Below are 21340 nucleotides of genomic sequence, written 5' to 3'. Positions count from 1 at the left end.
GGATCCAAGAGGAAGGCTGTCTTCCCAGTCTCCTCTAGTCTCTCCTCTGCCTGGCCTGAAAACCAGCGGGTTGATCAGAAAGGATCCCTGGGCTCAGTGCCGTTATCCATGTGTTGTCTAAGCTCCTAGGAAGCCTGCAGCGTCCTCACTCTGTTCCCATCGCAATAGGAGGAGGTCCTGCCAGCTCTGACCAGTATCTCGAGTAACGTCTTTTTCTCCCCAAGCAACTTGGAGGGTCCTTAAAGAGCGGGAGACATACCTCCACCGCTGGAAGGAAGCGAGGTGTGGGAAAACCGCGGTTTCTCAAACACTAAGGGGGCTCATTGGAGCGGATTTTGATCTGTACTACATGAGGAAGGACCAAAGGAAGCCAACGTTAGATTGACTTTTAGCAAGGCAACGTCAGCCTCTGCTAAGAAACAGACTCAACTCAATCCATTTTTGGATGAGTGGCAAAGTTACGTGAGCACGAACTCTGAGATAAAGCTGCTGTCTTTTTTCAAGCTTTGTGACTATGCTGACAATGAGTCAACTCTTTTTTTTTAAATATTTAATTTAATTTATTTATTTGATAGAGAGAAAGAAGCAGGAGGCGGGGGAGAATGCACCAGGGCCTCCAGCCACGGCAAACAAACTCCAGACACATGCACCACTTTGTGCATCTGGCTTATGTGTGTCCTGGGGAATCGAACCTAGGTCCTTAGGCTATGCAGGCAAGTGTCTTAACCACTAAGCCATCTCTCCAGCCTGAAAGTCAACTCTTAACCTGCTCATTCTTACTCCCAGATTGAAACTAGCTTCTAGAACATGTAATCAACTGAATCATCAGGATGTGCTCAAGGGAGGCCGTGTGAAAAATGCCACAACTTGAAATGCTCAAAAAATTTGAAAAAAAGAAGATAGTCCCTTTTTAAAAAAAGTTTTTATTTATTTATTTGAGAGCGACAGAGAGACAGAATGGGCGTGCCAGGGTTTCCAGCCACTGCAAACGAACTCCAGAAGCGTGGGCCCCCTTGTGCATCTGGCTAAAGTGGGTCCTGGGGAATCGAGCCTCAAACCGGTGTCCTTAGGTTTCACAGGCAAGTGCTTAACCGCTAAACCATCTCTCCACCCCAATGATAGTCCTTTTTAATTTAGACCTGTGTTGAAGTTCATGATCTAAATTCCTCACGTGGCATGGTGGCACATGCTTGTAATTCCAGCAGACAGGAAGCTGAGGCAAGTGGATGCCATATAGTAAGATTGTCTTAGAAAAACTTAATTCCTATTCCATTAGGGGAGAGAGAGCATGATTTAATGTATAACTTTGCTTTTTACACATTGAAAGGTGGGGTAACTTAAGAGTTTTCACTTTTATGCTCTGAATATGTTGGTTTTAAAAATCACTCAAAGCCAGGTTCTCCTAGATCTTTGCCTGCAGGCACCAAGAGGCAGGCACTGGTCTTAATGGAGTTAGAGGCGGCCCTTCCTCTGCTGAAGGCACTGATGTTACAGCCTTCTGCAGAAAAATGTCTCCACGTTTTAGCACGGGGGTTTAAATGAACAAGGGACAAGCGACATGACTGCCTTTGCATTTTCATCCCTTGGTGCCACGTGTAAATAATCTATGGATTCCTGAAACCGGAAAGAGTACCTTAGCATGGGGCGCAGAGAAAGTGGCTCACTTCTGCTATGACCCAGGGACAATGAAGCCTGGAACAAAAAGCCACGGGCGAGGGTTATCAAGAGCTTCGGATCCACCTTGTTTGCTGTCCCCCCCCACCACCACCACCCATGGGAATAATAAATTAAATAATAAAGCCAGCTAGGTAGGGAAGTCCCCTGTTACCGTGCCACACCTCGGGCTCAGGGTCGAGAAGCGCGGCAGTGAGAGGCCAGCCGGCCACAACCCTAGCTTCGTCACCGCCAATGGATGAAATAACACCCGCATAATCAGCATTTGCACACATGCCAGGGGCTGATTACAGGCCTCTCAGCCAGGGCAATTTCTCCGATTACCCAACCCGCGGACCGCCCAGGGCGCAAGAAGCCTCCCTTGCAACCTTGTCACAGTCCTTGGTCTGCCTAGCCTGGGGACAAAAATAAAATAAAATAAAATGACCCCAGCACCACCATGGGCACTTTCTTTGGTGCTGTCAGCCTCGCGACTGAAGACACGTCCCTTGCAGGAGTGACGAAGTTCCTGGGACCCCAGAGATCACGGGATGACACCCCCCCCCCCACACACACACACACGGAAGCCACCAGGTTCGGGTCCCCCAAAACACGCCAACGTCCACCACACGCGGTTACTGAGATCGCACCCCTGTCCCTGGAACATGCACACGTGGGGGAACCGGGGCCACAGTGGCCGCGATCAGATCACTCGTGGGGGGCAAAGGGGTGCAAATGCCGGGTGGGCTGGGCCCGTCGTCACGCGGCCAGCCTTGCAGATGGCAAGACCGCCTCGGAGGCTTTGCCCTCGGTGACCCCCGGGGAAGCCCCGACCCGCACCTCGGCGACTCTGGCCTTCGTCCCGGAGACCAACTGGTTTACAAACAGGATAAACCCGAGATCTGAATTCCTTGGGTAGGGACCCGACCCCGCAGAGCCACGTCAAGGTCTCCTAAAGCGTTAGTTCAGGGGACCAGTTCGGGGTCACCCCGAGATCGCAGCCGCCCCCCCCCCCCCCAGGCAGGAAGGGTAAACACAAGACTCCTTGCAACCGCGGGATCAAAACAGACGGGAGGTCGCAAACAGCTTCCCCAAATACAACAGACTCCTGGGCCAATTACGCGCGGTTAGCTCGGGAACGGCGGGAGGAAATGGTTTTCTTTGCTGCTAAATGTCACAAAAGTCACCTTAAAGGCACCGAAGGAGGCCGCTTTTTTTTTTTTTTTTTTTTTTGCGAAACTTGCTAACAATCTGTGCTGAAGCCACTTGTTAAAATAAAAATAAAGCAAGCAGGAATTGGAGAGATGATGGCTCAGCGGTTAAGACCCAGGTTCGAGTCCCCACGCCCCACGTGAGCCAGCTGCACCAGGTGGTGCATGGGTCTGCAGGTCGTTTGCAGTGGTTAGAGGCCCTGGTGCAAAGCGGAAAAAAAAAAAAAAAAAAAAAGAACCACCACCAGCACCCCCCCGCCCCACCGAAGGGTCAACAACCCGGGGGCTTCGGGATCCAAACCCGAGCGAAGGCGCCAGGGACAAGCCGGCGCCCCGCGCGCGATCCCGTCCCGCCCGCCGGCCCGGGCCCGTGGGAACGAGGAACCGGGATCACGGCGGCTCGGGACGGCGCGGGGCCTGCGGGGAGGCTGGGGCGGGACGGAACGGCGAAGGCGGCGGGGACGTGGGCCGCGGTGGCTGGGGAGGGGGGGGGGCGCGCGGCAGGAAACGCGGCGGGCGCGGTGCACGCGGGCTCTGGGTCCGCCCGAGGCTCGTGGCCCCGGGCCCCGGCGTTCCGGACGCCGGAAGCGCGCGCTGAAGCCGAGGCGACGGGAGCCGGGACGGTGCCCCCCCATCACCCCTCCGGAGGCTCCCTGCCCACACGCTGCACCGCGCCCGGGAGCCGCGTGCAGGGTTCAGCCGTGTTGCTGTTGCCCTCTGACCTGACCCCGGGCTCACAAAGGCCTCCTGGCTACGCCGCCCCTGGCCCAGCCTTCCAGCCGCTGCCAAATTAATGAGCCCACGTCAAGTTGGGTTTATAGCTCGGGCGTCGAAGCAGCCGAGTGGAAAATGAGCCCCCCACCCCACCCCGCCCGGGCCTGCTCGGAAGGCCAGGGACCCCATCCCCATGGCCCTGGTGAGTTGTCACCCTAGGGAACAGTCCTGGCTCTGGGAAACCTGTGGGCGTGCGAGATCTTGCCCTACAACTTGCTGGGCAGAGCGTTTGGCATACCTTCGGTGTCTTCGTGGCGCCAGGCCTTGCCCTGGGCTCTCCGGATTTAAGGCTCAAGTTTGTATTCCTGGGAATAGGTTCCCCCCACCCCCGATTCAGAGGAACCCCCCCCTCCTCTCCCTCGGCCCCACAATGGATATATATGTACCAGGGGAGCAGAGGCAAGGATCTGGAAGCCCAAAACTCAGAGAAGACATTTACAATCCGGTGCCAGGTTTGAAAGCCAAAGATAAGTTGAAATGGGATTTGGTGTGTGTTTTGAATAAAAAGTCCACCTCCTGGCTCCTACTTCTGTCTGGGAGACTGGCTCCCCGTGCTAAGGGCTTTGCTGTCCTATTTTTTTTTTTTTTTAAACATGGGGAATTTGGCCCAAGAAAAATGAGTAACCTTCAAGCTGATAAGCTTAATATGTTGATTTATATTATCCCTTCTAGAGTTTCAACCGGAGGAAAAGAAAGCACTTAGACAAAAAATACTCAAAAGTAAAAACCATGCTCTGAAAAGCCCCCGTTTTCCTTGCAGCTTTTTGCCACTGATAACCCAGAAGGTTAGGAACGAGGAAGAGCTGGCGTTAGGACTCTGCACCGTGGTCTCTTGCTCTTGCTAGGAGGAATTTTCAGAACTAGAGGGCTGGCTCCAGGCCCGCTGTCCCTGTATGACCTAAGAAAGGGCAGCACTAAGTCACCTCTCATTAAGCTGTGCTTCCTCATCAACTTCCACGTGCACACAACCTTCCTCAAACCAATGGGCCCTTCTCACCCTCCTAGACACAACTGCCCTCTCTGCCCATCCCTTCCTCTGGAATCTCAGTGTACCTGCAAGGTCAAATTGTCTTTATGGGTTCAAGGCGTCAGTTCCTTTAAGCAGTTGGTTATCTCAAAGAATGCATACAAGTAGACCATAGCGAATTATATCTGTCTCACTAGGTGTTAGTGTTTCGTCACTATGATAAAATACCAAGCTAAACATTTTTTTAAAAGGGAATGATGTAGTGGGCTCTATGTTTTTAGGACGTGTCGCAAGGAAATACATCATGGTAGGAGCACGTGGTGAAGGAAATTGCTCACTTCAGAGTACCTAGGAGGGAAGGAGAAAAACCGGAATGGGCCAGGGTCCTATTAGCCCCTTCAAGGATACCCCCAGTGATCTAACTTCCTTCTTCTAATCTCCATCTCCTAAAATCGCTACCATTTCCCAATAGTACTACAGCCTAGGGACCTCACTGTTCACACGTACTCTTAAGAAACTTTCAAGATCCAAAAATGTATATAGCATTAGGTGAACAATCTCTATAATTTAAACTACTTGGGGACAATGACCAAAACTGTTTTGTCACAGCATAGTAGCAAATCAAAGAATGCTACCCATGTGGATTCCATAGCTCTTTTGAGTCAACACAATCCCCTCTAAAATGCTAGTAACTAGAAGAGTGTTTAGAGGTACTTCCTTTTATCATTAATTCCTACTTCTTTCTAATTATTTTTTATTTATTTGACAGAGAATGGGGGGTGGAGAGAGAGAATGGGCGTGCCGGGGCCTCCAGCCACTGAAAATGAACTCCAGACCCGTGTGCCCCCTTGTGCATCTGGCTAATGTGGGTCCTGGGGAATTGAACCTGGGTCCTTTGGCTTTGCAGGCAAATGCCTTGACATCTCTCCAGCCCATATATTTTTTTTTAATATTTATTTTTTAACTTACTTATTTGAGAGAGAGAAAGAGGCAGATAGAGACAGAGAATGGGCACACCAAGACCTGCAGCAAATGAACTCCAGATGCATGCACACATGCGCCCTCTTGTGCATCTGGCTTACATGGGTCCTGGGGAATCGAACCTGGGTCCTTTGGCATTGCGGGCAAGTGCCTTAACCGCTAAGCCATTTCTTCAGCCCTCCTGCTTCTTTCTAAGTTATGTTGAAGGGGGAGCCCAGGAAAAGAGAGGCAAAGAAAGAGAGAGAGAGAACAAATTAGGGTTAATACCAAGGACAAGTTGCATCTACTGAGAGGCAGTGCAACATGTGGCTAATGGTTCACATTCCACTCTGGCTATATGTTTGTTCCTGGTTAGGTTATGTAACATCGTGAACCTCAGTTCCCCACCTACAAGATGGGGACAATAATAACACTTATATCACAGAGCTATGAGGGGTCGATAAACGAATAAGTTCTTCATTAAAGTTGGCAATGATTGTTCTTGGTTTCACCTGCTTACAGAGCCACGAAAGGAGGGCTTTGCATTCGTTTCTGGTCCAATGGCACACTTTTACCGTTGGTAGTAAAGTAGGCAGCAGTGCATCTGTCACTTAAATATGAGAAAATGAAAAAGAATCACCAGATATTTTAAGAAAAAAAAAACTTTAACAAATGACATCCATCTGGACAAAAAAAACATATCTGGGAAGAAATAGAGAAATATCAAAATGAAATCTTTAGGGAGATGAGAAAAACTTTGGTATTCACAAACTAAGAAAAGTTGTGTTAAGACAAGAAATATTGTGAGGACAAGAAAGGATTTTTGGAAATTAAAAATATAGCACAAAAATTAAAAAATAAATAAAGAAAGAAGAAAAAATGTAGCACAAATAAATTCAGTAAGACAGATGAAATTGAAGAAATACTTAAGAGAATAACAAAAAGACAAAAAGATGGCAAGCAGGAGCTAGGGAAATGACTCAGTGGTTAAAGGCACTTTCGTGAAGGGTCAGCTGGCCCAGGGTTCAATTCCTAAGGCACCCATGTATGACAGACGCAAAAGTGATACAAATATCTGCTGTTGATTTTCAGTGGCAGGAAGCCCTGGTAGATAGAACAATGCCGTCATAATTTATGTAAGTTTAGAATTCCGTACCCAACTAAATTATTCCTTCATTGCCCTGTAACATGCACTTGGTTTATCCAGCAGCATTGCCATTCTTTTTTCATAGTCAATTTCCCAGTCATTACATATGTTTCCAGAAGTCAAGACTTTCCCTAACCATAAGGAATACCTTTGATTGATCTGAGCCAATAACTTGTAATTACCTACTCCTTGCCAATGATTGGCTTAGAAATGGACATGTAGGGCTGGAGATATGGCTCAGCAGTTCAGATGCTTGCCTGCAATGCCTAAAGACCCAGGTTTAATTCCCTAGTACCCACATAAAGCCAGATGCACAAAGTGGTGTATGCATCTGGTGAATGATTATGGCTAGAGGCCCTGGTGCACCCCCCTTTCTCTCTCCTTGAAAATAAATAAATGAATATTCTTAAAAAGGAAATGAGCCAGGCATGGTGGCGCATGCCTTTAACCCCGGCACTCAGGAGGCGGAGGTAGGAGGATCACCATGTATTCCAGGCCCCCATCTCTCCAGCCCCTCTTTCTTTCTTCTTCTTGGGACTATATAGTGAATTCCAGGTCAGCCTGGGCTAGAGTGAGACCCTACCTTGAAAAACCAATAAGAAAGAAAGAAAAAGCCGGGTGTGCTGGTGCACGCCTTTAATCCCAGCACTCAGGAGGCAGAGATAGGAGGATCACTGAGAGTTCAAGGCCACCCTGAGACTACAGAGTGAATTCCAGGTCAGCCTGAGCTAGAGTTGAGACCCTACCTTGAAAAAAAAAAGGAAGAAAGAAAGAAAGAGGGGCTGGAGAGATGACTTAGCAATTAAGACACTTGCCTGCAAAGTCAAAGGATCCCCGGGACCCATGTAAGCCAGATGCAGAAGGTGTCCCAAGGGTCTGGAGTTCATTTACAGAGGCTGGATACCCTGGTGTACCCATTCTCTTTCTCTGCCTCCTTCCTTCTCTCTCTCAAATAAATAAATAAAAATAAACATTTAAAAAAGAAAGGAGAAAGGAAGGAAGGAAAGAAGATGGACATTTAACTCAGTTAAATCTAAGAGAAAATGTACTAGAATATGGGAAGATTTTTTTTTTTAACTTTATAAAGGAGTATAGTGAAGGAGAAACTCACTCTTTCAGCCTGTGGTCTAGTGAATGTGAGAATATAATGCTCAAAGTTGTTCCAGCTGTCTGATGACCACAAGGGGAGAGTAACAGGAGTGACAGATGAGATGAAAAGAGCCTAGGCACCGGATGATGTCACTGAACCGCTATGTTTGTCAAACCTGAGAGTGGCCTGAAGGCATTCAGGCGTCTTGTTATGTGAGCAGCAGGATGCAGGTTCCACACACTTGTGTGCACTTCTCAAGTGAGCTGTATCGTGAAAGCTGACTTACACGGCGAGCGTGGGCTGGGGGATGTGTCAGTGGTTAAAGCACTTTCTTATATGTTGAGAATGATAGCAGTTCCTGACAAATAACAACAATAAGCCTGTGAAGTAACTACATCATTTCCCTCTTTCAAGAAATACGGGCTTGGGCTGGAGAGATGGCTTAGCGGCTAAGCGCTTGCCTGTGAAGCCTAAGGACCCCAGTTCGAGGCTCGGTTCCCCAGGTCCCACGCTAGCCAGATGCACAAGGGGGCGCACGCGTCTGGAGTTCGTTTGCAATCTCTCTCTCTCTCTCTCTCTCTCTCTCTCTATCTATCTATCTATCTGCCTTTCTCTCTGTGTCTGTTGTTCTCAAATAAATAACTGAAAAATGAACAAAATAAATTTAAAAAAAAAAAAAAAAAGAAATACAGGCTCAAGCCAGCCGTGGTGGGGCACGCCTTTAATCCCAGCACTCTGGGAGGCAGAGGTAGGAGGATCTCCATGAGTTTGAGGCCACCCTGAGACTAGATAGTGAATTCCAGGTCAGCCTGGGTTACAGTGAGACCTTACCTTGCCTCACCCAAAGAAAATAAGGAAAGGAAAAAAAAAAAAAAAGAAATATAGGCTCAAATTAGTAGGTGGATTGAACCAGTTTTAGACCCTTCACTTCTTGATGCAGAAGATGATGTATGTCTATAATGGCAATTCTGTACCCAGTTCTTGTCAGACAGTTTGGACAGGTGATAAATACCAACCTGTGTGGATGGGACATGGGAAAGTATTCGGAAACATGCTGAGGTTAAACATGCACTTAATAGCCACTTCTCTACCTCATCAAGTTACTTGTCAAACAGTTTAGACGTAGCTGTGGTAACCAACCATTAAGATTTCTCCAATGAGTCACTCTTTTTGGATTTTGCACTTTGGTATTCCACCCTGTTATCCATGGCAGACCTGCATAAGCAACAGCAATTTCTGCTTGCTTTCCTCTGAGTCCCTCACTTTTAGGGGAAGCCCGGCTTCATGTCCTTTGTATCAAAGAAGCACCAGGGTCAGGCCCATAGGTCAAGAAACTGAAACCTCTTTCCAGGGTGCATGGGAGAGAATCGCCCAGGCCCAGTCAGAACCCCAGCCAGTCACAGCCTCGGCAGCGCCTGAGCTCGAGCCACCCAGTTAGGTCACTCCTGAATTCCTGACCCACAGAAATGGTGTGGTAATGAATGTTTATTGTTTTAAGCTCAGTTTGAGGGTGAATTGTTACACAGCAGTATATAACTTAATAGACTGGATAATTGAATAAGCTTCCCTTTAACTTTCAAGGCAAAAAGACACCCTTGATTTATTTGTCACATTGTGCATGTCAAAGGAGAACATATGTGCGCCTCACCAAAGCCCTATGAAAATATTAGGGAAAGTGCCATTGCAGAAGACCGGTAGTCCCAGAGACCTGCTCAAGGTACTGTTAGGGCCCAGACTAACTGGACAGCATTCAGGGTCTCGTGCCTCCTGCCTACGCTTAAACAGACAGAGAATGGATAAAATAGAATAAAAAACGGAGCTGGTGATAGAACTTTATTGGTAGAGTGCTTGCCCAGCATGCATAGAGCCCTGGGGTTGCCTCCCAGCACTGCTTAAAGCAGATGTGGCGACGCACGCCCGTAACCCCGGCACTTGGAAGGTAAACGCAGGAGGATCAGACGTTCAAGGTCTTCCTTAACTATATAGTATGTTCTCAGCCAGTCTGGGATACATGAGACCCTCACTCAAAGAAAAAAAAATTAGCCTAAAGAAAAGGTGAATAAGAAATGACCTCCTTAACCCAGGCCCAGAAAGCCAAGCGCCACATGTTCTCTCTCATATGTGGATCCTAGCTACAGATAACTGGGCTTCTGCGTGAGAATGAAAATACTTAGTAACAGAGGCCAGTAAGTTAAAAAGGAGACATAAAGGGAAGAGAAAGGAAGGGAGGAGGGTACTTAATAGGTTGATATTGTATATATGTAAGTACAATGATTGTGATGGGGAGGTAATATGATGGAGAATGGAATTTCAAAGGAGAAAGTGTGGGGGGGGAGGGAAGGAATTAACATGGGATTTTTTTTTATAATCATGGAAAATGCTAATAAAAATTTTTTAAAAAAAGAAAGAAATGACCTGCTAAGTCCCCAACTGAAAAAACTTCCTTTGAGGGGCAGTCCGTGTTATACAACACTCCCGCAGCTCCCGGCCTCCCTGCCTTCCCTGGTTCTCATAACACAAGAGTTAATGGTCTTGGATCTGGCCCAGAATTGCAGATAGCCATCAATTTTGAGAACATTCATATATTCTGAACAGTGAAACTGTTAATGGTTATGGTGTTTATAGCTCTGGTTTAAATAGGAAACTAATAAAGATAAAATCTGTTTGATAAGGTGCTCAAGCATCTCGTCAATGGAAAATTTCCTGTTGCCCAGCCAAGCTCTGGCTCCTTCATTGGGCCCCAGGTCGATTTTTCAGAACCCATAATTGAGAGGGAGTTAAAGCCAACAGAGCCAACGCATTCCTCTCAGAACCGATATAGAGGCAGCAAACCACCATCACGAGTGAGGGGCTGAGGCCTGCCTCTACTAGAATAAGCCCTATTGCTTGCTTTGGTTTCCTATTTACTTTGAGAGAGCACACAGAATCTCCCGGGCCCAAGCTGCGACCTTGGCTTGAGGTGGGGCAATCCTTGCAGACAAGCCTCATCTGCTCCAGAAGCAATCAGGTGGTCATCAACGGGGCCTTTGCAGGAGCAGACGTCAGCCATCTGCAGCAGTAATCTTGGCTCAAAGGCAGCCTGGGTTTGTTTCTTAGAAGCAATTCACATTCAAGTCTAAAATGGGCTCGAGAGCACAGACATACCCATCTGCAGTCAATGTTGCTACAGGTGTGGGATGTTGTGGTTTCTAACATCTTACATGTGTTCTCCAAACAATACCTCGAGTGTCTTTTTGTTTGTGGCCTGTGTGGTTTTCTGCATTTCTGGTAGCTGGTCTCATACAGAAAGGCAGTTGCCTGCAAAGTATTACTAGAGATGACGTATAAAGACACACTTGCAGAAAACAGGGCTGGCTCTGAAGGAAGCTCACCCCAAGAGTGGGATGGGCGCTGGAACACATGTCTGGGAAGTTGAAATAAGAACAGATTTAGGGCTGGAGAGATGGTTTTGCCTGCAAAGCCAAAGGACCCAGGTTTGATTCCCCAGGACGCATGTAAGCCAGGAACACAAGGGGGCGCATGTGTCTGGAGTTTATTTGCAGTGCCTGGAGGGCTTAGTTTTACACCCATTCCCCCCGCTCTCTCATAAACAAATTACATATATATATATATATATATATATATATATATATATTTTTTTTTTTTTTTTTTTTTTTTTTTTAAAGAACAGGTTTACTGGCATTCAGACCTGAACAGCTCCGCAGCACCTCCAAAGAAATCTTTTTAATTCCTGGAGTTCTGCAGTAGACTGAGTAATAATAGAATTCTGGATTCAAAGTAGCAAAAAGCTGGCCTGAGGTTTAAAAGAAGGGAAGCACCCTTTGGTGGGTGCCCTCACCAGCACTTCATGACCCAAACTGGGAATGTGTGAATCATCTAAATAATAAGCCCAGCAAACTTCACTCTGAGTCCCAAACCTAGTAGCCAGAGATCTTCCTGGGATACAACAAATTGATAAATGCCTGGGGCTAGGAGCTTAAGAAACCAAGCAGCTAGGTGAAGCCAGGCATGGTGGTGGTGGCACACGCCTTTAATCCTGCCACTCCAGGAGCAGAGATAGGAGGATCGCCGTGAGTTTGAGGCCACCCTGAGACTACATAGTGAATTCCAGGTCAGCCTGAGCTAGAGTGAGACCCTACCTCAAAAAACCCAAAAAAAAAATAAAAGCAGACAGGTAAGCCAGGTGTGATAACACATGCCTCCAAGCACTTGGGAGACAGAGGCAGGAGGATTGCCATGAGTTTGAGACCACCCTGAGATTAATTCTGGTCATCAGCCTGTGAGAGAGAAAGAGAGAGAGCAGACAGACAATCCTGAGATATACCTACCTATACTCAATTAATTGGGACATGTGTCCTGTGCCCACCAAACTAAGGGTTACCCTTACTCCTTTCCCACAAGCATACTCTTCAGAGTATCATGTTTTCTTTTTTTTTTTTAAATTTTTATTTATTTGAGAGCGACAGACACAGAGAGAAAGTCCGATAGAAGGAGAGAGAGAGAATGGGCGCGCCAGGGCTTCCAGCCTCTGCAAACGAACTCCAGACGCGTGCGCCCCCTTGTGCATCTGGCTAACGTGGGACCTGGGGAACCGAGCCTCGAACCGGGGTCCTTAGGCTTCACAGGTAAGCACTTAACCGCTAAGCCATCTCTCCAGCCCTCATGTTTTCTTTTTCTTTTTTTTTAATTTTATGTATTTGCAAGCAGAGAGAAAAGAGAAACCAGTAGAGAGAATGGGCTTGTGGGGGCCCCCAGCGGCTGCAAAGGAACTCCAGATGCATGGGCCTCTCTGTCCATCTGGTGTTTACATGGGTACTGGGGAATTGAACGCAGGTCCTTAGGCTTTGTAGGCAAGCATCTTAACCACTGAGCCATCTCTCCAGCCTGTTATTGTGTTTTATCTTATATCTATTCAGATCCCATTTGCCTTACATATAAACAATCCCTTGAAAAAAAATATTAAAACAGTGAAGTGGGAGAGGGAAGGGTGTTTGGATGTAGGGAGCATGTAGAGACTTGGAATCCCTTTCATATAAATTCTGCTACTAATAATTGGCCCTACTGGGAGTGATATATATGTATATATAAATTTGCAGGCATGGTGCACACACCTTTAATCCCAGCACTCAGGAGGCAGAGGTCGGAGGGTCATCATGAGTTCGAGGCCACCCTGAGACTGCATAGTGAGTTCCAGGTCAGCCAGGGCCAGAGTGAGACCCACCTCGAAAAACAAACAAACAAACAAAAAAAGTAAATTCTTCTTCTCTTTTTCCTTTTGCTCCTTCCACACGAGTGACGGAAATGAGAGGCAGATTAGACTGCCTGCTTGCAGGGATGTATTCATTCTCCTCTTGGCTAAGAAAAGTGACCTGGCAGAATTCTAGCCATTGTCCCTGCAGGCTGGGCAGTTTCTAGGCTGATGGAGTGTATCTCCCTAGTGTTCCTGTGTTATAAAGGAGACCAGGGAAAGAAGTCAAATGGAGCAGCTCGGAGGGGACAAGTTCAAGGCTGAGCCAGCGAGCAGGAGAGAGGGTGGATGTCGCAGAGCTTCAGGGCCTTGCTTTACACTCCCAATGTAGGGTCTCCCCTGCCCTCTGTAGCCTCTTACTTATTACCCAGCATCAACTGCAGGCGCAAAGGGTGAAGTGAGAGGCCAAGATCTTCCCAAGACCCTTGAGTTTGTGGTGGGTGGACCCAAGAGTACATTAGTTCTATTTTTTTTCTTTAAAAATTACATCAGCCGGGCATGGCACGCCTTTAATCCCAGCACTCAGGAGGCAGAGGTAGGAGGATCACCATGAGTTTGAGGCCACCCTGAGACTCCATAGTGAATTCCAGGCCAGCCTGGGCTAGAGTGAGGCCCTACCTGGAAAAAAAAAAAAATTATATCAACCAGGCCTAGAAGGATGGCTCTGGCTAAAAGCAATTGCTGCACAAGCACCAAGACCCGAGTTCAACCTCCAGCACCCATGTAAAAGCCAGTCATGGCCGTGCATGCCTGTAACCCAGTGCTGAGAGAGCAGAAATAGGACCACTGGGGATTGCGTGTCAGCCAATCTAAAGGGAAAATGGCAAGTCCAGGTTCAGTGAGATTCTGTCTCAAGGAAATGAGGCAGACGAGCAATGGGGGACACTCAGTGTCCTTCTGTGCTTCTGCACACAGGGCCTGGGCATGTGCACAGACATACCATACACTGTTTATGCAAAAACCTGCATCAACTCCTCAGGTCCTCATTTCTGGCATGAGATGTACTTACCTACTAAGCTCTCTCTCCAGCCCTAGGGTAGATGATTGAACTCAACACAGTTGAAGGGCCCCATCAGAACAGCATCTAGTGATCACAATGGACCAAAAAGTAAATCTGGGGCCTGAAGAAATGGCTTAGTGGTTAAGGCATTTGCCTGCAAAGGCAAAGGACCATGGTTCGATTCCCCAGGACCCACATAAGCCAGATACAGAAAGTGGTACATGCATCTGGAGTTCATTTGCAGTGGCTGGAGACCCTTGTGTGCCCATTCTCTCTCTCTCTGTCTCTCTCTCACACACACACACACAGAGATCTGCCCCTCTCTCTCTTACAAATAAACAAAAGGGCTGGAGAGATGGCTTAGTGGTTAAGCGCTTGTCTGTGAAGCCTAAGGACCCCGGTTCGAGGCTCAAGTCCCCAGGACCCACATTAGCCAGATGCACAGGGGGCGCACGCATCTGGAGTTCATTTGCAGTGGCTGGAGGCCCTGGCACACCCAATCTCTGTCTCTATCTGCCTCTTTCTGTCTGTCACGCTCAAATAAATAAATAATTTTTTAAAAATTAAAAAATAAATAAAAATAAAAATAAATAAATCCACATCTAGGTTTATCATTGTAAGGTTTTAACACTTTGGTACAAAGAGAGGACTAGGTACCAAGACCCTTCTCAACAGCAACACTGAAGGCATGAAACCCAGGAAGAAATGGCTTTCAAACCCAGGGGAAAATTAGTCTCAAAAACAATTCCATCCCCAGCTTCAATGGTAACCAAGTGGAGGGCTAGACTAAGGACATTTTCATAATGCCATTTTCAAAACCCTTACAACCATATAGCCTGTCTCAGAAAGCTAGAGAAAGATGCATATCACCGAGACCAAGTCAAGAAAGGAAAATGGGAGATCCACGAACTCAGGAGAGAGAATTTGTCATAAAAGAGAAACTCAAGTGACTCTCAAATGGTAATGAAGAGAAATCCTAGGAGCAGACATGTAATCAGCCTGAAGATCAAACAACCCAGAATAGAGGGGCTCGGGAGGTTCTCAGAGTGACTTCCGATGAGTTTGAGCATGGTCAGAGAAATTTCCATGTATTTCCATAGTGAATTTAAGACTGATTTGGTGACATACAGATGTTTTTAAACTTATAGTTGTATGCCAATCACCTCATTAAAATTAATTAAATTTTTAGAAAGAAACTAAAACTGTTATAAGTTGAAAATGCATCGAACCTATCAAACACCATAGCTTGGCAATACAGTACACCACAGAGAATGGGCTGTTTATTCTCATGATCATGTGGCTCATGGGGAGGGGGGGCAGCTTGCTGCCTCTGCTGACCATTGTAAGAAAACATCTCACTACAGATCACCAATATGAAACAGCTCAAAATTCAAAGTGCAAAGTCTGGTTTCTACCAAATGCATATCGCTTTTGCATCATTGTAAAGTCAAAACTGAATAAGTCACATCATGGTATCATGATAAGTCAAGGACAATCTGTATGGAAAACCAAGCTAAGAAAGTAAGACAGTTCATGCCAGGGAAAACAGTAAATTATAGAGATGAGGGAAAAGTGGCAAAATGAACTACATGCAGTTGCTAATAGCTTTTTTTTTTTTTTTTTTTTTTTTTGGCTTTTTGAGGTAGTGTCTTACTCCAGCTCAGGCTGACCTGGAAAATTCACTATGTAGTCTCAAACTCTCCGTGATTCTCCTAGCTCTGCCTCTCAAGTGCTGGGATTAAAAGCATGTGCCACCACATCTGGCTTTTAAATGGAACATGTAAGTTAAATTGGAACCTGTAAATCCATCTAACTGAAAGTGTGTCAACGCTGGGATGTGCAGTGTCAGATGGAGATAAGACATGGGAATGTGGGTGAGAATGACTGAGAAAAAGCATTAATTTGTATCTTCATAGTAAGATGTCAACAGATCATGTTTAAAGATATAAATTCAAGAAGTAGCGATAAGAGGGCTGGAGCGATGGCTTAGCGGTTAAGCACTTGCCTGTGAAGCCTAAGGACCCCGGTTTCAGGCTGGATTCCCCAGAACCCATGTTAGCCAGATGCACAAGAGGGCACATGCATCTGGAGCCCATTTGCAGTGGCTGGAGGTCCTGGCGCACCCATTCTCTCTCTCTCTCTCCCTCTTTCTCTGTCACTCTCAAATAAAAAAATAAATATATTTTTAAAATGTAGCAATAAGAGATGAGATTTAGAGACATGGATCTGCATTAGCCCATTTTCCATTGCTGTAACAAAATGCTGAATACTTTATAAAGAAAAGAAATTTATATAGCTCATCATTTTGGAATCTAGACAGTATGGTAGCTGCCTTGGCAAAGGCTTCCCTGGTTGTGGCACATCAAGACAGATGTCTTTGTGACAGGTGCTCAGAGGACAGAGAGAGATCACATGGTGAGACAGAGACTGACTGGGATTAGGCTCACTCTTTAACAATAACCCCCTCTCAGGAACTGACAAGGTCGCCACTAAAACTCCATCTATTCCTTCCTAAGGCAGTGACCTCGATGAGCTAATTACTTCTCACTAGACTCTGCCTCATAAAGACTCCCCATCATCTCTCAGCACCACCACACTGAGGACCAAGCTCCCAACACACAAACCCTTGGGGCGGGGGCATGGTACATGTGCACACACACCACATCCAAACCATAGCAGGATGTAAACACCAAGATAATCATTTGGGAAAGTTGGATGAATTTGCTTTCTGAGAGAGGAAGAGGCAGATAGTAAAGACTTCTGTCTTTCACGTGAGCCTTATACAACTGTTATCTTGTGGGCACACACACGTTTTGACGAGAAGGGAAAACACCAGGAAGACATTGCCTCATGCCTGAGCCCCAGCTAGGCGCATGCAGGGAGATTGCTTGAAAGGTTACACAGTTCAATAGGCACTGCTTTCTAAAAGGCTTGATGAGGGCTGGAGAGATGGCTTAGCGGTTAAGTGCTTGCCTGTGAAGCCTAAGGACCCTGGTTTGAGGCTCAATTTCCCCCCAGGACCCACGTTAGCCAGATGCACAAGGGGGCGCACGTATCTGGAGTTCGTTTGCAGTGCTGGAGACCCTGGCGCACCCATTCTCTCTCTGTCTGTGTCTCTTTCAAATAAATAAACAAAAATAAACAAAAAATTAAAAAAAAATAAAAGGCTTGATGACCTCATGCTTAAATTCTTATCCTCGTCACTGTAAAGTTGCTTGACATAAAGTGAGGCCAATTAAGACCAGTGGAGTTGGGAGCTGCAGCCCTCAGCCTCTATGGAGGGTAATAAGGAGATAGCCCGCACAAAATCCTTACTAATGTGATCAGGCATGAATGACTTGTGTTGATTTGGGGGGTAATGAAGATGACTACACCAATGAGGAGCAATGTTTTCACATTAAAAAAAATTATTAGGGCTGGTTGACTTAGCCATTAAGGTGTTTGCTTGCAAAGCCAAAGGACCCAGGTTCAATTCCCCAGGACCCACGTTAGCCAGATGCACAAGGGGACGCACGCGTCTGGAGTTCATTTGCAGTGGCTAGAGGCCCTGGTGCACCCATTCTCTCTCTCTCCTTTGTCTGTCAAATAAATAAATAAAAATAAAATATTTTTAAAAATTATTTCTTTATTTGAGAGAGAGAAAGAATGGACACGTGGGCTGGAGAGATGGCTTACTGGTTAAGCGCTTGCCTGTGAAGCCTAAGGACCCCGGTTCAAGGCTCGGTTCCCCAGGTCCCACGTTAGCCAGATGCACAAGGGGGCGCACGCGTCTGGAGTTCGTTTGCAGAGGCTGGAAGCCCTGGCGCGCCCATTCTCTCCCTCCCTCTATCTGTCTTTCTCTCTGTGTCTGTTGCTCTCAAATAAATAAATAAATAATTAAAAAAAAAAACAATGGACACATCAGGGACCCTAGCCACTGCAAATGAACTCCAGATGTATAGGTCACCTTGTGCATCTGGCCTATGTGGGTTCTGGGGAATCAAATCTGGGTCCTTTGGCTTTGCAGGCAAGTGCCTTAACAGCTAAACCATGAACTAACCGAAAAGAAAATACTTCTAGGCTTCCATTCTTCCCGTGTGGCAGGCTGGATTGTTCAAGCCCCTCATGACAAGATCATTATTATAAACCAGTGTCTATTTTCTCTCATTGTCCTTCTCAAGGTCACTATGTGATGACCTTTGACGTGATCACGTCTGTTCACATTACAAATCTAGCTAATTACCCCTGTCTGTTCGATGAATCTTCACATATGTGTTTTGAATCAGGTGATGAGATGATCAATATGAAATGTCAGCCAGAGATGCAGAAATCAACTCCAACTTGCATTTGTGCAGGGGCTCACCCTCTCTGAGAGCATGGCATGGCTCTGTGCCAGCTCAGTCTAGCTGGCAAAGGGGAAACCTATGACCCTGTGGATCCATATTCTCCTGCCTGTTTATCTTCCTATGACTTCTGGAACTTTGTACCCGCATGGGCAGGCAGTGCAGAGTAAAAGCACCTGGATTTGCTGGCCTACGAGTGCCAAGCAAAATCAAAAACAGAAACCTCGGGGCTGGAGAGATGGCTTAGCGGTGAAGCACTTGCCTATGAAGCCTAAGGACCCCAGTTCGAGGCTCAATTCCCCAGGACCCACGTTAGCCAGATGCACAAGGGGCACATGCATCCGGAGTTCATGTGCAGTGGCTGGAGGCCCTGATGCACCCATTCTCTCTCTATCTGCCTCTTTCTCTGTCACTCTCAAATAAATAAATAAATAAATAAATAAAAACAGAAACCTTGGCTGGGACCTTTCTAGTGAAACCTTATTAGCATAATCCCCTCCCACTACCTTCCCTTTTCCCCCACCAAAATCCTTCCTCTTTCTAACTAGTCTTGTATTTATTTATTTATTTATTTATTTAGATTTTTTTGGTTTTTTGAGGTAGGGTTTCACTCTAGCTCAGACTGACCTGGAATTCACTCTGTAGTCTCAGGATGGCCTCGAACTCATGGTGATCCTCCTACCTTTGCCTCCCAAGTGCTGGGATTAAAGGCGTGCACCACCACACCTGGCTTTGCTTTTATTTTTGATGTCATTATTTTTCCCTCCTATTACGCAGGTCTTGTGTACTTAGCTTCAGCCACTATGAGGTCATGAATACCATAGCCTCTTTGTGTCTGAAAGACTGCAGAGCAATGCACTTCTTTCTTTTTGGTTCTTAACATTCTTTCTGCCATCTCTTCTTCAATGGCCCCTGAGCCTTGGAGGGTATGATAAAGATGTCTCACAGTGCTGAACACACCACTGTCTTTTTGTCTCAGCTTTTTGTTAAGTTTTCAGTCTCCCCAGTGGTTGCTGTCATCTGAAAAGAAAAGTTTCTATAACTAAAAGTAAAAGTAGCATTAATATATGGGCATAAACATAAGTATTTAGAGGGCAGTTTGGTGGCATAACATATCTATTTAGCCAGACAACCATAGTAGTTTCCCCACTTGGACTTAAGCTGTAAGCTTTTTTTTTATTTTTTTATTTTTTTATTTGAGAGTGAGAGCGACAGACACAGAGAGAAAGACAGATAGAGGGAGAGAGAATGGGTGCGCCAGGGCTTCCAGCCTCTGCAAACGAACTCCAGATGCGTGCGCCCCCTTGTGCATCTGGCTAACGTGGGACCTGGGGAACCGAGCCTCGAACCGGGGTCCTTAGGCTTCACAGGCAAGCGCTTAACCGCTAAACCATCTCTCCAGCCCAAGCTGTAAGCTTTTGAATAGGTTTTCAAACCAGGCAGGAATTGCCTCTTGTAGATCGGGCCTCAAGTCCGATCAGAAACCAGTTTGTTTCCCCCATAGCAGACATGCCACCACTGCACCATTTGGTACATTTGTCCTTGCTGTATACCTGTAAAGCTTGCAGGGTCCACTGCTGGTTAAAGACATTGATGGCTTTGTTGCCCCAACAGTTCGCACAGCTCTTTCCAGCATCCTGACAGCTAGTCAACAGAGAGAAGGCTCCCAGCTCAGCGCCAGCTTGGTTTCTCAATAACCCGATGCCCAAGCATATGGAGCCTTTAGCAATGGGGCCTTACTGCCTAGTTCTGATGGGCAACCGAGAGCCTTAGCAATAGCTTGGAATGTTTGGGGGCATCAGGGGCTTCTCTGACCAATAACTTTCTGGAAGGTATCTATGGTGGTTTGATTCAGGTATCCCCCATAAACTTAGGTGTTCTGGATGTTAGGTTCCCCAGCTGATGGCAATTTGAAGCCTCCTGGAGGCAGTATATTGTTGGGAGTGGGCTTATGGGTGTTATAGCCAGTGTCCCCATGCCAGTGGTTGGCACACTCTCCTGTTCCTGTTGTCCACTTTATGTGGGACAGGGGGTGATGTCCACCCTCTGCTCATGCCATTGTTTTCCCCTGTCATTGTGGAGCTTCTCCTCAAGCCTATAAGCCAAAATAAACCTTTTTTCCCCACAAGCTGCTCTTGGTTGGGTGATTTCTATCAGCAATGTGAACCTGAGGGCAACAGTATCCCACCTTTGGCACTGAAATTTTCTTGTAATAATCTATGGCTTCTTATCCACCTCCACAGGGTACTTCTGCCCAGACTGTCACACACACACACACACACACACACACACACACATTATCTAGTGAAGAATAGGCTTCCATAAAGATGTCCGTAACATCTTGAATTTTGATTAGCCCTCCACCCACCCACGCCTCTCGCCATCCCCTCCCATGACCCCACCTAGACCATTTCACTCTCAGTCTTCTGACCTTTGACTTACATATCTTCTATATCCTTTCCTCTCCTCCCCACTCTCTCATGGGACCTTTCTAGCTTCCTGCTTTCTACTGCTGACTTTTACTCCAACTCACATAGTCAGTTACAGTTTTAATTCACAAAACGAGGATTTGCACAACAAATCATTGGAGTAAGAAAAATCTAAGAAGAGAATATCCATGTTGGTTAATTCCACATTCATTTCCAACTTACCATGTTAAGGGACTCCCCCCTCAGGTCTCACTTGATCCTCTTCCCTTGTCTGAGAGATATTCTGATGTTTCTGACATGCTCAGAGTGTGGTTTTAGCAATTTCTCCCAAGGTGGCTGTAAAAACGTACAGTCTTCCACTCTCCCCACAGTTATACACGAGGGAGCTCACTCATACTTAGCAAAGAGAGGCCTATGTGGGATATTCTGCTGACATGTAGTGTAATCGGATGTTAAAGTTTAACAGCTACCAGGAAAAAAAAAAAATTTTATTGGGTGTTAATAGCAATACTGTGGGGTTGTACTCTCAGAAAGGAAAA

At 46.5% G+C, this 21340-nt stretch overlaps 1 long non-coding RNA gene across 3 annotated transcripts in view; it reads right to left on the bottom strand.

Annotated features, from left to right (window-relative positions):
* The window catches only part of LOC123454856, a 37214-nt gene extending 16080 nt beyond the window's left edge, over positions 1-21134 (bottom strand). For all 3 annotated transcript variants that reach the window (XR_006633524.1, XR_006633523.1, XR_006633525.1), the window contains exon 1: positions 21024-21134. This is a non-coding gene — a long non-coding RNA (uncharacterized LOC123454856). The remainder of the gene's footprint in view (positions 1-21023) is intronic.
* Between the last annotated feature and the right edge of the window lie 206 nt (positions 21135-21340).

The sequence above is a fragment of the Jaculus jaculus genome, chromosome 14 (assembly GCF_020740685.1).
Source record: "Jaculus jaculus isolate mJacJac1 chromosome 14, mJacJac1.mat.Y.cur, whole genome shotgun sequence".
Taxonomy (NCBI): Eukaryota; Metazoa; Chordata; class Mammalia; order Rodentia; family Dipodidae; genus Jaculus; species Jaculus jaculus.
This window is presented reverse-complemented; position numbering and strand designations above follow the sequence as displayed.